This window comes from Camelus ferus, chromosome 3, assembly GCF_009834535.1.
Source record: "Camelus ferus isolate YT-003-E chromosome 3, BCGSAC_Cfer_1.0, whole genome shotgun sequence".
NCBI lineage: Eukaryota > Metazoa > Chordata > Mammalia > Artiodactyla > Camelidae > Camelus > Camelus ferus.
Window position 1 is genome coordinate 7172634 of NC_045698.1, and position 19858 is coordinate 7192491.

Below are 19858 nucleotides of genomic sequence, written 5' to 3' on the forward strand. Positions count from 1 at the left end.
GCAGCAAATTAGAACATTATCCTCATGTCAAAGTCTTTCTTCTAAATCTAACACGTAATACGTGTGCAATAAATGTCCACTGAATGAATGTTCAATTAACGGTTTTAATCAGTTAAAAGAAAATTATGTCTATCCAACGTAACTCCCTGGTCTGACCAAGATGTAAAATTTGCAACTAATCAAGTAATGGTGGATCTGATTTTTTAACAATTCTTTTGAGGAGATGAGTTATTTCTAAAGAGATTTAAATAAGCAAACTATTAAGGTGATAACCTAACTATGACACAAACTATTAATACGTTGGTCCTTAACATATGTAAAACTAAATATACTATACATGTAAAAATAAACACAGATTTTGCTTTCTTCAAAAGCATCAGGTAACCATATGGCTTCACTGATGAATTCTACCAAACGTTTAAAGAAGGATTAACATCACTCCTTCACAAAGTTTACAAAAAAAGAGAGAGAGAGAGGAGGGAACTTTTCCCAACTCATTCTATGAGTTTAGTATTACCCTGATACCGAAACCAAATAAAGACTTCACTAGAAAAGAAAACCCCAAGCCATTCCTTATGACTATAGGCACAAAAATCATCAACAAAATACGAGCAAACTGAATCCAGAAATATATATTTGAAAAAAATCATTCACCATAACCAAATGAGATTTATCCCAGGAAAGCAAGGTTGATTCAATACATGAAAATCAATCAAAGTAATACAACATACTAATAGAATTAAAAACAAACACCACATGATCATCTGAACAGATACAGAAAAAGCATTTGACAAACCCTAACACCTTTCATCATAACACTCAATAAACTAGGAATAGAAGGAAACTTTCTCATTCTGACAAAGGGTAGCTATGAAAAAAGCCCACAGATAACACCATACTTAATGCTGAAAGACTGAAAGTTTTCCCCCTAAGGAACAAGACAAGGATGCTCACTCTCACCATTTCTGTACTGGAGGGCACTTAGACAAGAGAAAGAAATTGAAATACCCAAATTAGATGATATGATATAGTGCATAGAGAAACCTAAGGGATTCACAAATACACTATTGGAGCTAATAGACGAGTTCAGAAAGGTTGCAAGATACAAGATCAATACACAAGGATCAACTGCACTTCTATACACTAACAATAAACAATCTGGAAAGGAAATTAAGCAAACAATATCACTTACAATAGCATAGAAAAGAATGAAATATTTAGATATAGTCTTAACAAAAGAAGTGCAAGATTTGTAACATGGGAAACTATAAAACATAGTTAAAAGAAATTAAAGATCTAAATACATAGAATGATATCTCATTTTCATGAAGAATAACTTAATATTGTTAAGATGGCAATATTCCACAAACTGGTCTTCAGATTTGGTGAAATATTTATCAAAACCCCAGATGACTATTTTTTAACAGAAATTGACAAGCTGATCCTAAAATTCATGTGGAAATGCAAAAGACTCTGAAATTGCCAAGACAGTCTTGAAAAAGAAGAAAGTTGGAAGACTCATACTTCTCCATTTCAGAACTTACTACAAAGCTACAGCAATCGAGAATGTGTGGTACTGAAAAAAAAAAACAAAAATAAATTAAAAGCAAAAAAGACTATGTGGTACTGGCATAAAAACAGACTTATAGATCAATGAAATAGAATTGAGAGTCCAGAAATTAAACCACTTATGGTATGGTCAATAGAGTTTGACAAAGGTGCCATGACAATTTAATAGGGAAAGAGTAAGACTTTTCAACAAATGATGCTGGGACAACTGGGTATCTGTATACAACAGAATGAAGTTGCAAATATACCTCACACCATATACAAAAATTTATTTCAAAGGAATCAAAGACCCAAATGTAAGAACTAAAACTATGAAACTCCTACAAGAAACCATAAATGTAAATATTCATGACTATGAATTAGACAGTGGTTTCTAAGATATGACACCAAAAACACAAGACAATGAAAGATAAATTTGACTTCTTCAAAGCTAAAATCATTTGGGCTTCAAAGGATACTATCAAGAAAGTGAAAAGATAACCCACAGAATGGGAGGAAATGTTTATAAATCATATATCTGATAAAAGTCTAGTATCCAGAACAATTAAAGAACTCTTACAACTCACCTAATGCATTAAGTGGGCAAATGATCTGAATGGACACTTATCCAAAGAATATATATGTGGCCAATACACACATGACAAGAAACTCAACATCATTCATCATTAAAGAAATGCAGATCAAAGCCACCATGAGATACCACTTCATACTCATTAGAATGGCTATTTTAAAAAAAAGATAGACAATAACAAGTGTTGGCGAGGATGCAGAGAAACTGGAACCCTCAAACATCATTGGTGCGAATGGAAAATAGTGCAACCACTTTGGAACACAGTTTGGCAGTTCCTCAAAAAACTTCTACACAAATGTTTATAACAGTATTATTCATAACAGCCAGAAAGCAGAAACAGTCTAGATGTCCATCAACTGATGAGTGGATAATAAAATTTGGCATATCCATGCAGTGGAATATTATTTAGCCATAACACAGCATAGATGAACACTGAAAACACGCTAAGTGAAAGAAGCCAGGCACAAAGGGCCACATACTGTATGAGTCCATTTAGATGAAGTTTCCAGAATAGATTAATGGTTTCCAAGGGCTGGGGAAGTAGAAGAGGGGGTTACTGCTAGTGGGTATTGGGTTTATTTCTGGGATATAGGAAACGTTCTGACTTTAGATAGTGGCAATGATTGCACAACTCTGTGACTATACTAGAACCCCCTGAATTGTATACTTTTTTAAAAATCTGTCCTAACAGTAAAGTACTAGTTCCTTTAAAAAAAAAAAAAAAAGCATCAGATAAAACACTAAGGTATGTGAAAATCTGATTATGTTCAAAAACTATATTAAAGTTACTGAAATTAAGACAAAAATGAAAACACTAAAAATCATAATATTTTTCTTTAAGTTGCATCTATTTTCCTTAAATACACAAATAATTTTGTCATTAATTTTATATGTTACATAGCATAGAGGTAAAAATACATCACATCAAAGCTATATTTCTATTGGATAATAGCTAATAAAATGACCAAAAATCACCCACTCTTTCTTTTGTTGGGATAATTGTCATTAAATATTCTGCAACGATTATTTTTCAGTAGGAGGTAAATCACATTCATTCACTGATAATGCTCCACTTTCTCCCTTTCCTCAACATGTTTACCATTTTACAAAAAAAATTTATCAGTGAAGTTTAATAAAGCACAAAGTTAAGGCTAGTATTTCCAACCACTGAGGTTTATTCTCCAGTTTTTCCACTTTGCATTTACTACTCATTGATTCATCAAAAATTTCACCATTGTCCCTTTCAAAACAGTACGTGCATGTGTGTTTTTATTTTTGGAAAAGAAATGGCAACTAGGCCAAGGAAATTAACCATAATCTAATCTCATTAAGACAAAAATCACTCTTAAAAGATAATTATAGAATTATGACAATTATCTCATAACCTCAGCTGATGTAAATTGGCCCACAAATCTAAAGATCAATCCATTATTCTTTATAAAATGGTAATGTTAAAAACTAGAGAGGCTCCTGAAGGTTTAAAACACTGGAGGATAAAATTTCCATTATGTTTAACATCATTCTGGCACTGATACTGTGGATATGCAATAGATCTTAGAGGACACTGACCATATTGGATTTGAATTATAATTATCAAATATATTAACTGTTATCTTAATAGAGTTCTTAATTAAAATACATTACAATTATAATGGTTATGACATCTTTCTTATGGGAAGCTTGCTTTTCAGAATTCTCTCACTAATCCATAAAAAGGAGGTAGATATCAGAAATTAATATCTCCATTTCATATTTTTAATATGTCCATTTCATGTATTTAAGAGAAAGTGAAAAATGAAATGCAACCAACAAGATTCTGCACATTAAAAATCCCGAAGAATCTTAAAAGGAGCTACAAGGGCTAATAAGTGGGTTTAGCAAGTTCATGGTCAATACATAGAAATCAGTTGTACTTCTAGACACCAGCAAAAAAAAATTGGAAATTGATTTTTAAAAGTACTGTTTTTTAAAGTACTATTTACAATAGGACCCCCAAAATGAAATACTTAGGTACAAATCCAACAAAATATGTGTAAGATCTGTATACTGAAAGCTACAAAATACTGATAAAAAATGTAAATACTTGAGTTATATGTGAGATATACTGTGTTCATGGATTGGAAGACTCAGTATTGCTAAGCTAATTAATCTATAGACTTAATGTAAACCTCTTCATTTTTGTAGAAATTGGTGAGCTTATTCTAAAATATACATGGAAAAGCAAAAGAACTGCAAAAGCCAAAATAATTTTTACAAAGAACAAAGCTAAGACTTACATCAAGCTGTAGTACTTGAGACTGTAAGGAACTGAAAAAAGATAGACACATAGATATGTGGAACAAAATATATCATCCAGAAGTAGACTCACATACATTTTGTCTATTGATTTTCAATACAAATGTGATGGCAATTCAAAAGAGAAAGAACAGGTTTTTCAACAAATGCTGCATGAATAATTGGATGACCATATGCAAAGAAATAAAACTTAATCCATACCCATCCCCATAAAATTTAACCCAAAATGGATCATAGGCCTTAATGTAAAACCTAAAACTATAACACATTTAAAAGTAAACATAGGAGAATATCTTGGTGACTTTGGCAAAGATTTCTTAGACATGACATGAAAGTACAACTTGTAAAAGACTGATTAAGCTGGACTTCATCAAAATTAAAAACTTCAGCTTTGCAAAATATACTGCTAATGAAGGAAAAAGAAAGCCACACACTGGAAGAAAATATTGGCAAAACATGTCTGATATATATTTGTAAACTAAATATATAAAGAACTATCAAAATTCAATAATAAGTAAACAAACAACCCAATTTTAAAAACAGCCAAAAGATGGGAGAGTGTATAGTTCAGTGGTAGAGTGCATGCCTAACATGCATGAGGTCCTGGGTTCCAAACCCCAGTACCTCCATTAAAAATAAATAAACCTAATTACCTTCCCTGCTAACAAAATTTTAAAAACAGGCACTAAAGAAGTGATTTGCTATGGGTAGCAAATAAAATTATGAAAAGATGTTCCCCATTACATCATTAGGAAAACGCAAAATGATGCCTTAAAAAAGAAGTCAGTACAAACCTATTAGAATGAGGGGAGAAAACTCAGAAAACCAAGTGCTGACGAGGATGTCCAGCAACGGGAACTCTCATACCCTGCTGGTGGGTATGCTGATAACCAGCTTCTTATAACATTAACATACACCCAGCAATTCTATTTCTAGGTGTGTACCCAACTTCAGCAAACACTTGTGTTCACAAAAACAAACAAAAAAACACTTTGCAAATGTTTACAGTGACTTCATTCATAACCATCAAGAACTGGAAAAAAAAATCCAAATGTTTTTCTACTGGTGAAAATTCAAATGTTTTTCTACTGGTGAAACACAGTCAGGAATATCCATACAATGGACTCCCACTCAACAATGAAAAGTAATAAACACACAACACGGATGAATCTCAAATGTATTACGCTAAGTGAAAAACCAGACTCAAAGGTTAACATTCTGTATGCTCCATCTATATGATATTCTGGAAAATCTAGGGACAAGAGAGAGACAGGTCAGTAGCTGCCAGGGAGTAGGAGCTGGGGAAGGTCTGACCACAAAGGGGCACAAGGGAATTTTGTGGCTAACGGGATTATTCCGTATCTGGACGGTGTGGTAGTTAAGTGACTGCATGCACTTGTCCAAACTCACAGCCTTGTAAACTAAAAAGGGATTTATTTTTCTGTATGTAAATTATACCTCAATTTTTCTTACAGCATATAGCTTTCATACTTTACCATTAACACTTTAAAGCATTCGGTTAAAACATTCTACGTGGTACTTACATATGGTATCATTATCGGCCTACATTTGGAAGATATTTCTATTTCCTTAAGCCAGAATATTGGTTTTTCTGAGCAAAGGGTTGAAAACCAAAAGAAAAACACATTAAGCCCACTTTGAACCTTTGAAACTTTCTCCTGCTGCGGGGGAATAAACTAAATAGCCAATCATTGTCCTTCATCATCATTTCCCTCCATGTACAGATTGAGCAGTAAGATCCTCTTTCTTGTTTTAATTCCAGCAATAGTTCATTTCCTTCTGGGACAGAATTCATCCTAATCAGTCTGAACAATTTTCATGTTTCCTAGCAGCTTGTAGGATTTGACCAATAGTCACGCGGACAATATGAAACATTCGCTGTTTGCGTCAGTCTGAGCGTGACCCGCTATGCTCTGTAGCAAAGAAACTCTTTACGCCTGAAAAAACCCAGAACCTTTTTTTAATGGAAACTCTTTATATCGGATCAAAATTCAGGGCTTAAAAAGCATCAGGTAAAAATCTTCACAAATAATCACCAAACTACTGAAGATTCAAAACATCAACCTGAGAATCAAATTGTGAGACACAGTAAAATGTAAAGCCATCACAAACTTATCTCATCTCAGAGAATTGCTGAGCACTCAAGCTTGTTTTCTTCCTTTTGCCTAACTACTAAGTGGATGGGAATGTTTTCCTTTCATTTACTGGAAACAAAAGTGATGCTGCATCAGCAGATAGGCTACAAACTAAAACATAAAAAAAAAAAAAACCAAGATGAAGCCTAGTTAAACGTGAATAAGACAAAATGACAAGAGGCTTCATTAGGGCATGAATTTTCCAATTGAAAATTATATTTGGAAAAAATTAAAATGTACAAGGAAAAGACCTGAGACCCCATCAAGGACAGAAAGAACGCACAGGACATGCCAGGACCCAAGATGCAAGAGAGACAGGATGGAAAATAATATGAAGGTGAATGTCAGAGGGGGGAGAAGTCAGCTCAGCTGAACTGATGGACGGAAAAAACTATTAAATAGAAAATGATTTGTAGATTGTAAATAAAAGCAGAAACACATGGTAAATATGAAATCCATTGGTCCATTTTTAGAACGCATCACCCCCAAAATACTTAGATTTTAATCAAAATATTATAAATGAAAAACTGTTAGTAGAGAAAAATGGTATCTCAGTGATTATGCTAAGAAAAACTTTTGCGTTAGAAATTTCAAATTTAGACTCATTTACTCTGGAAGGAACCAGCATTGTGAGCATCTCATAGTCATTTTAAAAAACAGAACGGATAGCAAAAGTGTATTCAACTTTGGGCTTTTTGAATCTACAAGGAGACAGTTAACTGCTCTTAATGAATCCACATCGGAATAAAATGCTGTCCAGAAGGTTGAGCCGTTGTGTAAATGAGACAGCAATGATTACTGGGGATGTTGCAGACGTCATGTAGAACAGGAGAGGTGCCAGAGAGCTATGAGTGGTGGCAAATATTGGTCCTGGAGAGAGGAGGAAGGGCAGTTCTGGAAACTGCGGGTGAGCAAGAACTGGACCTCAGGAGAGAGTCGGGCCCAGAAGGTTTCTGCACGCCCACAAAATGGAACAGACTCCCGCCATACGTGACAGCAGGGATGCACCTGGGGACACTGCGCTGAGTGAGGTAAACCGGTCACAGAGGCACACGTACTGCGTGATTCCACTGCCATGAGGAATCGAAAACAGTCAAACCCACAGAAGCAGAGAGTGAAACGGGGGCTGCCAAGGGCTGGGCGGAGGGGGATGGGGAGCTGTGTTCAGTGGGTGCAAAGTTTCAGTCGTGTGGGAAGAGTAACTTCTAGAGATCTACTAGAGAACAATTCAGGGTTGTACACTTCACAGTTTGTTAAGAGGGGAGACCTTACATTAAGTTCTCTTTCCAGCAAAACAGCAATAGCAATGAAAAAAACAAAAGAGCAGGAGGAAACTTTGGAGGTAATGGATATGTTTATTACCTAGACGGCGGTGGTTGTCTCACAGGTGTGTGGATGTGTCCAGACTCATCAAACTGTACATTAAATATGCCCAGGGTCTTGGGGGTTGTATTTCAATTAGACCTCAATAAACCTGTTTTTAAAAGGAAAAGAAAAATGTGAGAAAGCAAGTAATAAATAATGAGTCAAAAAAATAAACAGAGACTACAGGAGATAGTATGGATGGCTAGGAATGAATCGTGGTAGGGTGGACAGTTTTCTTTTTTAACTAGAAAGCCAACATCACAGGGTGTGGAATAAAGGGAAAATGTAGTGTAGCTGCACTCAGGTAAGACATGTGACCAACTCTCCCCCGACACCCTTCCTTCACCCATTTATTCAACAAATACTTAAGGACTTCCCAAGACACGCAGGCCCTGTCCTCCAAGCTGGGATACAGTGACAAAGGCCACATGGAGGTGACAATCTGGCTACATGCTCATCTATGTGTCCCTATAGTCAAGACAGAGAAACACAAGCTGTAAGAGAGTGTCACTGAGTAGACAGAGTATAAACTCAGTGAACAACCCCAATGTCCATAGCAGCACTACTTACAATAGCCAAGACATGGGAGCAACCTAAATGTCCATCGATAGATGACTGGCTAAAAAAGTTGTGGTATATTTATACAATGGAATATTACTCAGCCATAAAAAAGAATGAAATAGTGCCATTTGCAGCAACATGAAATGGACCTAGAGATGATCATACTAAGTGAAATAAGTCAGACAGAGAAAGACAAATATTACCTATATGTGGAATTTTTTAAGTGATGCAAATGAACTTATTCACAAAACAGAAAGAGACGCATAGACATAGAAAACAAACTCATGGTTACCAAAGGAGAAAGAGAGGAGGAGTAAATTAGGAGTTTGGGATTAACAGATATACATTACTATATATAAAATAGATAAACAACAAGGTCCTACTGTATAGCACAGGGAACTATATTCAGTATCTTGTAATAACCTATAGTGGATAAAAAAAGAATGAAATAATGGCATCCGCAGCAACATGGATGGACCTAGACACTACCACACTGAGTGAAGTAAGTCAGACAAAGAAAGACAAATACCATATGGTATCACTTATGTGTGGAATCTTAAAAAAAATGATACAAATTCTATTTACAAACCAAAAACAGACTCACAGACACAGAAAACAAACTACAGTTACCAAAGGGGAAAGGGCAGAGAGGGATAAATTAGGCACTGGGGATTAACAGACACACAGTACTGTATGTAAAATAGATAAACAACAAGGATCTTCTGCATAGCACAGGGAATTAGTTTCAATATCTTGTAATAACATATAACGGAAAAGAATATGAAAAGAAAATCTATATGTATGTATATGTATAATTGAATCACTTTGCTGTACATCTGAAACTAACACAACATTGTAAATCAACCACACTTCAATAAAAAATAAAGAAAGGAAGGGAGGAAGGGAGGGAAGGAGGGAGAGGGGAAGGAAGGAAGGGAGAAAGGAAGGAAGGGAGAAAAGAAGGAAGGGAAGAAGAAAATAAAAAATAAAAAAATAAACTCAGTGACCAACAGCCTCCAAGAGTGTGGCCGGAAGAGCAAAGACATGGGTTACAGTGGGAAGATCTCAGGGGAAGGGAACGGCTCAGTTGACAGAGTGCTTGCTCAGCAGGCACAACGTCCTGGGCTCAACCCCCAGCACCTAATTACCTAAGTACCTCCCCCCAAAATAACAGGTGGGGAAGTCTCAGGGCTCCACCTGATTCAAAGCTTGTGGCTGGTTCCTTCAAACGACGTGGATGAGAACACTAACAGCATGGTTGTTACAGCTGTGGGTGGCATCAAGTCCACAGGGACAACCAAGTGATTGGATGATGAGATTAGGATCCAGCAGTCCTTTCAAAACCCCTGGCAGTGGGGTAAATTAAACACGATAAATTTCAAAAGGAATATATTTAAGTTTCTTTATTTGTTTCAAAAACCTAAAACCTACTTAGGTCAAAAAAAATTCACACAAGTGGTTTATTTAAGATTATAATATGGAACAGATGACTTACAAGCTTAACTAAAAATTCCACGTGAGAGAGTGTCATATGTCAGTCCTAACCTGAAGATGAGGGAGGGGTCCATCCTACTCTGTGCTGGTGGGGCCATACCTGGGGTGTGTCCAGGTCCAGGAGCCACACTTTAGAAAGATTATACAAGATCTAGCTTCTGTTAAGAGGAGAAGTTAGCCTCAGGATGTTCGTTTATATGAAGAACTTCGAGAACAGAAGTTTCACTGGGGACAGGGGATAGCCCCTCAAATCTCTGAAGTTCCAGGCCATGGAGGGAGCATTAGATTTGTTCAGGGGGTTCTCAGGGGGTAAAATTAGACCAGTAGGTGAGAAGCACTAGGGAGCAGGTGTGAGCTGGGTTTACAGAAGGCATTTCTCACAGGGGTGCCCAAGGTAGGCACGCTGCCTGCAGGGCGGGGAGTGAACTGCCAGTCCCCAGAAGCATTCGCCCAGGGGCTCCCTAGACACAAAGGAATGTTTCAGGCAGGATTGATGGTTATTTAGGATCAATAACCGAACAGCTCCATCAGCACTGCTTCATGTACATCACTTGCTAGTCTACCCGATGTGTCCTTTTTTAGAAAGTACAAAAGCAAGAGAAAGCATCTTGGCTTTTAACTCGCTGTCAAAATTTGGTGTTGGGCATAACCAGTTCTAAAAATTAGCGGCAATCTCCCAAAGAAGGCAAGAAAGGATAATGAGGGAGAAGGCGAGGGACGGGGGCTGGCCCTGATCCTCAGAGGCCAGCAAGGAGGGTGGAGAGCAAGGTCTCACCCAGGGAGGGATGCTCTGCCCAGAGCTGCCCTCCTATCCCCCAACCCACTGAATCCACCACCTCACCCCCCCCCACCACCTCCCGTATTCCAGCCTCAGACTTTGGGGCTCTTTAAGCTGTCAAGTTAAACCTCACAAATCATGTGTTTCTCTCTTTCATTTTATGATAAAGATATATATTGGGGAAAAGAGGGAAAGACTTGAAGGTGAAAAAAAAAATCACAAACAATATTTATCCAATACAGATCACTGAATTTCAGCTCTCCAACTTCACCAGGGCTCAGCTCTGACTGCTGAAACACCCAGCGCTCGGATCTCCCACTCTCATTTACCAGCGTGCACGGTCGCGACAGCCCAGCACACAGATCATCGCTGAGTAGTTCTCTCTCCTGAATGTGCTTTAAAAAGGGGCATTTCATGTGAGTCAAAGTTAATCTTCTATCAGTGCATGTGAACTTTTAAACGTTAAACTTCTCATTGCAAAGTCATTATGAAGGGTAAAAAAATGCAAAAAAAAATTCTAGACTATGCAATGAAAGGTGTCCTCTTCTCACCTTAAGTCCCAAATGCCACCCTCCCAAGATCCAAAAGCTATTAGCTGTTTCTTGTGTATTCATAGATTACTTCAGGTATGCATTCATAGATTATTTTGGGTAGGGTACGTGTGTGAGCGTGTGTGTGAGTGTGTGTGTACATGAGAGAGAGAGAGAATGCGTGGTGAGCACGTGTCTGCCCCTTGCCGACATAAACAGAAGTAAACATCACCATCCGCCCCTTGCTCTTTGCACCTGACAACGGCCCCGTCACAACACCTGCTGCTATAACACCAATTAGCTCGCATACCATTGGTCAGAGGAAAGAATAACCTGGAAGTCTCATTGGTTCATATGTGATTTTTCCTGCAAGGGGAGGAAGCTAAGCTTTGAATGATAATAGAATTGGTAGCTTCAGCTGGAAGGGATGTGGCTCTCTGTGTATTTTAAGAAACCGCCTGAGGGGGCACCCTCACCTCGCACAGTCCTGGGCAGGTATCAGCCCTCCAGGGCTCATTGAGGCTGTGACGTTCCCCCAAACCAGCATTCCCACGCCATTTTTATAAATTATTATCCCCTGGGGCAGCCTCCAGCACCACTGAGCTGCCTGTCTGGACAGTCCAGGTAATCTCCCCAGGTACCAGTGATTCTGTTAATGCTCTATTTCAAAGTTGCATCTGCTTTGAATGGTCTCCCATTAACCCTACTTTTCCATCAGGCAGGTTACATTTAATGTTCACCATTGCAGAACGCGTGTTATAGCGCTGGAACCTCTGTCTGGAAATCACACATGCATTGGTACCTGTCACTCTGCCGCAGTCTGTTTCACAGCTGCTCCGTACAAATATACCAAAAATGACTTAACTCATGCATGTTTAGGCTGGGCCCAGTTATTTACTTACAAAAATGATGCTGTAATTAATTTGGTAAGATGTTCTTATGGACTGAATTGCATCCTCCCCAAATTCACATGTTGAAGTCCTAACTTCCAGGACCTCAGAGACAGGGCCTCTGAAGAGGTGACTCAGTTAAAATGAGGCTGTTAGGGTGGGGCCCTAATCCAACAAGACTGAGTCCTTATAAGAAGAAGAAGAGACACCAAGGACACACGTGCACAGAGGAAAGGCCACGTGAGGACACAGGGGGAACACATCCAACTGCAAGTCAAGGAGGGAGGCCTCAGGAGACACCCGCCCTGCCAGCACCTTGATCTTGGACGTCCAACCTCGAAATAAATGTCTGTTGTTCCAGCCACTCAGTCTGCAGTCTTCTGTGATGGTGGCCCAGGGCAAATGTGTACTTTCACAAGCTGTTTATTCATAAACATAGGTGGTATGTCTGCACCAGCCTACCTGTAGGTGGGGCAGGCAGGAGATAATTCAGCTCTGCTTAGAAGGTATTATTACTCAAGGACCACCCTGTGCCTACGGAAAAAGTTATTGTGATTCAGAAAGACACGGAACCCACGCTTCAGAGTTACTCAGATGGTGCTGACACCTGAGCCATCTGGGTAGACAGGATGGATTCCGGAGCAGCGGAGCCTTCCCCACGTCCAGCCAGCAAGTGCAGTGGGGAAAGTTGCACAGTTTCAGCATCAGGCAGGCCTGTGCCTGAGCACCAGCTCCCTTGCTTGCTTATTAGTGTGCAGATCTTAGCAAACAAATTACTCTTTAAGTGCCTCTGCTTACCCCACTAAAAAATATCATATCCATGCCGCAGAGCTAATATGAGAATTTAAAATAACATATATAAAAGGTCCATGACACAGTAGACAGTCAATAGAGCAGCATCTTACTGTCATAGTTTCTGGTCTTTGGATTTCCATTCATAATTGACCTGTTCAGGTCAAGAGAAACTCCCGGTGACTGCAGTTTGCCTTCCTGAGCTGGCGTGGACACACCAGCTGGGCAGTTTGGACTGGGGTGAGGGCAGGTGGAGACAAGGAATCTGACACTTCTCCAGTACAAATTCATCTCTTTCAGTCCATTCAAATTCATATTAACACACTCCTTAATAAGATGCAAATGCCTTTAAAAATATTATACTTAAAGATGAGCAGAGATGAATGAACAAGAAGAGTGAATAAAAGGGCTTTGAGATCAAACGGTAAAGGGTGAGAACTCGAACAAGGCAGGTGCAGGAGCAGCGGAAAGGGAAGATCACTGAGTCAGTAGCAGCTTCACTTGCCTTACAACCGTGCTGACTACTAGCTATTGAGTACCTGGCATTCAGCCTAATGTCTTGTGACACACTGTCCCTTCTTCAGCTGTTACGTTCCCCACAAACACCACCACAAAGCTATATTTAGAGCAAACCCTGTAAGACCTCACCACGCGAACGTCTCCACCAGGTTTGGGCTATAGATGGAATTTTGTGAAATTATTCTGACATCTGGATTCGTTCTTAGAAAAAAACATTCGGCTGCCCAATTTTTCATCCTATGATACCCAGAGAAGAAAACTAACTTGATTCCTCCTCTGTATCCTTGAAATAAACCTAGGGATTGACGAGCTACTGTTTTATCAATCCTTCTCGGATAACGTTCACACAATATTAAATTCAGAAAAGCAAGACATCTAATTCCCCTCATCTATAAAATTTATGTGCTTTTTTGTTCATGTTCAATTTGCATCCGTCCACTGGGTCACAAGTGTGCCAATTCCAATATAACCATAATGCGTTGTTATTACAGGAACACTTCACTCCGAATGGGGGCAGTTCTGCCTAAGAGGATTCCAGATGACTGAAGTTTTCTATCTGAGTGAGAAACTTTGTGTTATTTACTGATTTATTTTTATTTTTTTAATTTAAAAAAATTTGGGGGGGAGGTAATTAGGTTTACTTATTTATCTTTTGGAGGAGGTACTGGGGACTGAACCTGGGACCTCGTGTATGCTAAGCATGCACTCTGCCACTTGAGCTATACCCTCCCCCCACTTATTCATTTTAGACACAAAAGTTTACTAATGTAATTTGATGTTAGAAAAAAGACTGAAAGTCTATTAACAAAATATTATCAACATTAGCTAAACAATTGTACTGTGTTATTTAGATGGAGATGTCTTTATATCAATATTCGTTTTTATATTTAAGTATATGGCCTGTGCCATCTTTGGGAAAAATGAGGTCCTCGTATTTAATACCTGCCATAACAAGTCTTTTCATTCATCACAAAATAACCTAGTTCCTAAGTGGAGATCTTCAAGAAACGGGATTCTCAACAGAATCCGATGAGGAGGCAGCTAAGATGTTCCAGGGACAGTGACAGCTCTGCTCTAGCCACCCAGTGGGTGGGGGCAGGCGCCTGGCAGGGTCTTACCCTCTAGTACCGTGGCCTGCTCCCAGCACTGAGCCCTTGACCCAGAGAGAAACCTGTCACTCTCTGGTCTCTCACAGCCCTCCAAGTTTCTCTGGCCTCAGCTTCCTGACCTGAACTCCCACTTAACTGTCCCCAATCCTTCTGTTCCCCAATTAAAATTCTCAACATAGAATCACATAGCTCAGCTCAGGTCTATTTGCCAGTTGCTTCAGATGCCCATCCGTGATCCAACAAACCGGAGAAGGATCAGGGGGCTTCTGGTCCTCATAAGGCTGCTCCCTTGACAAAGTGATGAGTGAGGTGGTGTCAGAAGGGGAGGAGGCATCACTAGGGACCTATTTCCACCAGACGCTTCAAGGTCCCCTGGTTTAATCAGTACCTGGTGAACACAGCTGTGCTCCCTGCAGCTGAGCCCTCTGGGGTTTCACAGACTCCATCCTCCCTCTCCAATGATTCACATTTCTCAGCTGAAGTCCTCATACTGCTTTTCTGATTTCATCAGCTCCCCAATTCTCCTTAGCTACTTTGTTCCGCGAATCACAGCCTCCCGTGTTTGGGGATGCAGAGCTCGCTGTGTGACACGCCCTCACTGCTGAAGGCTGTTCTGATGCCTCACAGACCCACGGGGATCAGCCGGGGATCAGCCGAGAGGAGGCAGCAGCCCTGCTGGGATTGGAAAACTCATCGTCATTTTAGGTCCTTTTAGGACCCAGCCTGCTTGTGGAAGGATCCCTTCTGCAACAGCCCCACCAAGTGGCCGTCCAGCTTCGGTCCAATGTCTCCAGTGACAAGGGACTCACCGTGTCCAGAGGCAACACACTCTGACTTTAAACGACTTTATTAGGACTGTCCCTTCATCCTGAGTGTCAACTCCACGTCTCTCTAACAGCCACCCCGTGACCCGCGCTCACGCCCCAGAGCCACAGAACAGGCTGAACTGCAGGGAAGCAACTGAGTGTAGTAAAAACCTCGTGCTCCAGTGTCAGTTTATGCCATTAACTGAGCAAGTTCATGATGACTCCCGTTGTTAAAAAAGAAAAATAAGCGAAGCCAGGTGCCACGCCCCTGAGAATGAGAACACGACCCCAGCGCACAGAAGCCCTGGCACACAGCCATGTCATCACTTTCCTTTCTGCTGCTGCTCGGCAACCCTTCAACATTTGAAAGTTCTGTTTTGTTTCCTCCAAACGTTCTCTCATCCAGGGTAAACATCACTACCTCTTGAACTGTGACTCTCAGGGTATGCTTTCAAGAGCCTTTGCCATCTAGAATTCATTCTGCTTATCAATGCGGTTTCTTCTGTTCCTTTCTCCAGTTCTAGGTTTTTACATCACCCATGTTAGTTTAGGGACAAGTCATGCCAAAAGTGTCCTCTTTGTGAGCAAAGGGTGGGGGGTACCTGGCGAGGAGACCCCTCCCTACGGGAGGTTGGTGCCAACCGCACCCTCCAAAGGCCCAGGGGAACTTCTGGAGCCTCTTCAGCCCCAACCATCAGGTCAGTGGGATGGTTCCCTGCACTTGCCAGCCAGCACATGGGAGAATCCTCTAGGCTCCCCTTTAACTTCCTCTCCTCACCAGGGCTAAGGAAGTGCTGGCGAGAGCCCGGATAGGTCTGGGTAGTGCAGGGTGCAGCCCTCCTAAGTTACTAGCTTGTCTCGGTCAGCGGAGCAGAACACCATGGCCTGGGGGGCTCATACACCAAGTACCTATTTCTCACAATTCTGAAGGCTGGGGAGTCCAAGATCAAGGCGCTAGCAGCTCTAGTGTCTGGTAAGGGCTTCCTGGTTCATAGATGGCCCTCTCCTCACATGTCCTCACGTGGTGGAAGGGGCAAGGGAGCTCGCTGGAATCTCTTTCATCAGGGCGCTAATCTCACTGATGAGGGCCCCACCCTCATGCCCTAAAGCCAAGGCCCCACCTCCTGATACCATCACACTGGGGGTTAGGATTTCAACATGGGAATTTTGCCCATAACACAGTCCTCTACTTGATAACCCTACCTGCCAAGGAGGGCAGTCTGAGATGATCTCCTCCCTTCCTTTTCCTAATTCCTCTCTAATCCTGAGAAACCATCTCTCCCTCTATAGGACTCCCTTGGTGCAGAGATACAGCTGAGGCTCTGCTGTTACTCACCCCTACCCACATCCCCAGGAACAGGATGCTCTCCTGAGATGTCAGCCGTGAAGGCCAGGTCCAAGTTCACAGCCCTCATGCCTTGGTACAATTCCCAAACATCACTCCGGGAGCTACTCTGGGAGGGGGGCCCCCTGCCCCTGGGAGCCCAACCTTGCTAGAAAGTGCTCCCTCCTCTAGCGCCCTCCAGATGTGGAGAGTGGGCTCACGGGTCTGCCATTCCACTCTGCTGGGCATCCTACCCCAGTGCAGCCTCCATCCTCCCATCTCCGTCAGGCTGTTGAAAGTGCAAGTAATACAACACCCACATAAAAGTAGCTTAAAAACAACATAAGTTTATTATGTCTTGATGTCAGAGGCTCTGGGTCAGTTCAGCAACTTAGTGTATCATCAAAAACCCAGCGTCTTTCCTTCTTTCTGCTCCTCCAATCTCAGCATCTTGGGTTTCATCTTCATTTTTCCCCTGCTGGTTGCAAAACGGCTGCTAAAACTTCAAGTATTACTGCAACAAAACCTTTTCCGAAGTTCCCAGCACACATCCCCTCCAACCTCACTGATGGGACCTGGATTACCTGCTCACAGCCCACCCTGATGCCCAGGGGATGGGATCAGACAACTGGCAGGGCCCACTATGCCTGAACACATCGACACCTGACACCTTGAAGACCTATGGCTGTGTCACCAGGAAGAGGGGGGATGGCTGCTGGGCAGGACTGAGATGAGTCTGCGCACCTCCTTGGCTGGCCCACTGGTGCCCCTGCTGCCCAGATCAGAGGCCTGCACATTTTGCTGCCTAGGCCAGGTCAGGAGCGCTCCACTGTGGCCCAGGGGACTCCAACATCTTAACAAACTGCTGACCACACTATGGCACCAGTAAGTAGCAAGACACAACCAAGGGATGTGCTTCTTGTCTGTCTGTCTGTCTGTCTGTCAGTCTGTCGAGACTAAGTAGACTCCTGCAGTGTGCTCTGCAATGACTTTGAGGTCTTTCCTAGAATGCATTCAGCCAGAGCTAAGCCAGGAAATACATGCTACGCACAAGCTCGGAAGACCTGGGCTTGAGAACATTTGCTTCTTCACAGCAGGTCCTTCATACCCTGGTCTTCAGGGAGAGCACTTCGGCAGTGGGGTGGTGCCAGCTGTGTGGGGTAAGTATCAGGAACCCTGCGTGCTTCCTGTTCTGCCCATAACCTGTCACGGTGCACGTATCTCCCAGCAATGCTGACCAGCGTATGTGGAAAAGTCTCATTTCCAACATCGTCTAAACTTGGTTTCACATGCACTCGGTGGAGCTAAGCGTTTCAAGGAGTCCACGCCACAGCTGGCCGAGGGTCTGACGAGGTGCCCACCTGGCACATCTGGGGAACGCAAGGATTGCAGTCCTGGGGCCACGCTTTCAGAGAAGGACATTTTCAGGTGGAAACGTGCTCAAGTCACTGACCTGAGTGTCTATGGAACTTCCAGGTCTGTTCACAACGGCACCTATGAGGCTACAATACCCCTAAGCTGTATTTCTATTCTTGTTTTTTTCAACTTTAAGTTATATCAAGTTAGAAGCTGCCCCTGATTTCAATCTGTATAGACGTTCTTGAATCCTGTTTTTGACATAATCATAGTAGCTCTCATTCCCTGCTGTGTGCTGTGTGCTGTGTGCACATTTGATCAATGTCCCTTAACCTAGTAACTGATGAAAATTCAAACCAGTCAGTCAGAGAAGCCACAATAACCTCTACAGGAAAACTCACACTGTACATTTCACTTACAGGCACGGTTTTAAAATGTAACTAAAGAACCTGCAGGCTGTATGAATCACAGAACTTCTATGAAACGGGCTGTTCTTTCCTGAGGTTGCAGGACCAAGCATCATCCCCCCAACACAGCAAGTCGCATGTGACTCTGCAGACAGCCTGATGTCTCTGCAAATCTGGCAGGAATACATCTAGGAAATTAGGGAATACCTCCAAGGTTCCACAAAACTCGGCCGCTGCCCACCCCGCCTCTGGGCAGGGAGCTACATATGAAGGGTCCCTCTGCAGGCGTGCTCAGCCACATTCCAGGGCTGGCTGGGGTGGAAGGAGGCAGCAAAGGGCAGGCACCAAGAATCCACACAGTGGGAGAGAACTCATTCTTCATAAGGAAATCAGGGACTTTGGGGAAGGGGATCAGTGGTGACAGCCAGACTGATGTGAAACCTGACTGATGTCACAGCATGCCATCCCCTCACCCCAAACACACAGTTTCTCTCTCTACTATCACTCTGTTTATCTCTCCCAGAGAACTTCACACACAGTGACGTTCAGTCGCCTGTTTGTCGCTCTTCTAGAATATAAATCCCATAAGATTAGGGGCCTTGCACATCATTCACACTGAATCAGGAAAGCTTGTTACACAGCAGACACTCAGTAAGTATTGCTGAATGAATGAATGAGTCCCCAGTTGCTTCTCATTTAAATGAAGATTAGCAAATTGATCACACTTTTATCAGTGCAGTTAAAGACGCAAACCACCTCCCTTCATCACATCTCTGCTCCGACGGTTTGGTATTTCGGTTCCAGGCGTATGATAGGGAGTTTAATTCTCTTCTGTGACATGCAGGGATTATTCGAGCCACCACTCAATATTAATTTTTCAGATATATGGAGCTTGTCTATTGACATTTAAAGGTTTTCCTTAACTTGTCTTTATCCGAATCAGTCAAGTCTCTTCTCATAAGTGAGAAATATTAAATAAATGGCTGCTTTCATAAAATAAAGAAGTGACTAGCAGAAATAATCTTTAACTTCTACGAACAAGCTTCTCTTAAGTGCCTGAAATAATAAACACAGCTTACAGACCAAAAACTTCGTGCTGCTGAGTTTTACAAATCAGTCCCCAGCCCCCTGTTTAGTGTCTCATTACCCCAGTGACAGGGAGGCTCAGGAAACTAAGGCTTCGAGAGGGTCAGCCACTGGCCCAAAGCCTCCTGCAGGGATGTGAACCCAGGTCTGGCTTACTCCAAAGCTCATGACTGTTTTACTGTCAAATCAATACCAACTACTCCACTGCACCATGCATCTTCTCTGAATACCACAGTTCATCAGATCTGAG

At 41.6% G+C, this 19858-nt stretch overlaps 1 long non-coding RNA gene across 1 annotated transcript in view; it reads right to left on the bottom strand.

The window, feature by feature from the left end:
* The window catches only part of LOC116660442, a 46248-nt gene extending 30723 nt beyond the window's left edge, over window positions 1-15525 (bottom strand). Inside the window, exons 1-2 of the long non-coding RNA XR_004315967.1 lie at window positions 15018-15525; window positions 7954-8065 (exon numbers count right to left, since the gene is read on the bottom strand). This is a non-coding gene — a long non-coding RNA (uncharacterized LOC116660442). The remainder of the gene's footprint in view (window positions 1-7953; window positions 8066-15017) is intronic.
* Window positions 15526-19858: the final 4333 nt, after the last annotated feature.